We start from the raw sequence: 429 nt of genomic DNA on the forward strand, positions 1-429 counted from the left end.
TGGCCATTAATTAGAAACATCCAACATGGACCAATCACAGATCTACCTGTTGCATTCCACAGCAGCAGATAATCAATGTTTACATTTTATTCCTGAGGCCTCTCAGCTTCTCAGGAGGGAAAACCCTAAGGAAAGGATTTTTCATCAAAGATGTCTGTGACAGTACCCTATTGGAATAATTACCAATATTGCAGACAGGACATGCCTGAGCTTGTCTGGCCCTTGGTGCTTGTCATCCCTCCGGGCGTCCAGAGTTGCCAAGAACCCTGCCGGGGGGCTCGAAGACCCTGGCACGCAGCCCAGAGCACCTGCGGGTTTGATTTTGACCCCTGGAGCAAATTACCAGCTTTGTATGAGGACATGAAAGTCACAGAAGTTTAAATAGTATAATAATAAAATTATCACAGGGTGAAAATGTAGATTTTAGGA

General features: G+C 45.0%; 1 protein-coding gene across 2 annotated transcripts in view; it reads right to left on the reverse strand.

Moving 5' to 3' along the window:
* LINGO3 (leucine rich repeat and Ig domain containing 3) overlaps positions 1-429 on the reverse strand; it is a 20,164-nt gene that overhangs the window by 3,618 nt on the left and 16,117 nt on the right. The window lies entirely within an intron of this gene.

Source organism: Geospiza fortis, unplaced genomic scaffold (assembly GCF_000277835.1).
Source record: "Geospiza fortis unplaced genomic scaffold, GeoFor_1.0 scaffold458, whole genome shotgun sequence".
Taxonomy (NCBI): domain Eukaryota; kingdom Metazoa; phylum Chordata; class Aves; order Passeriformes; family Thraupidae; genus Geospiza; species Geospiza fortis.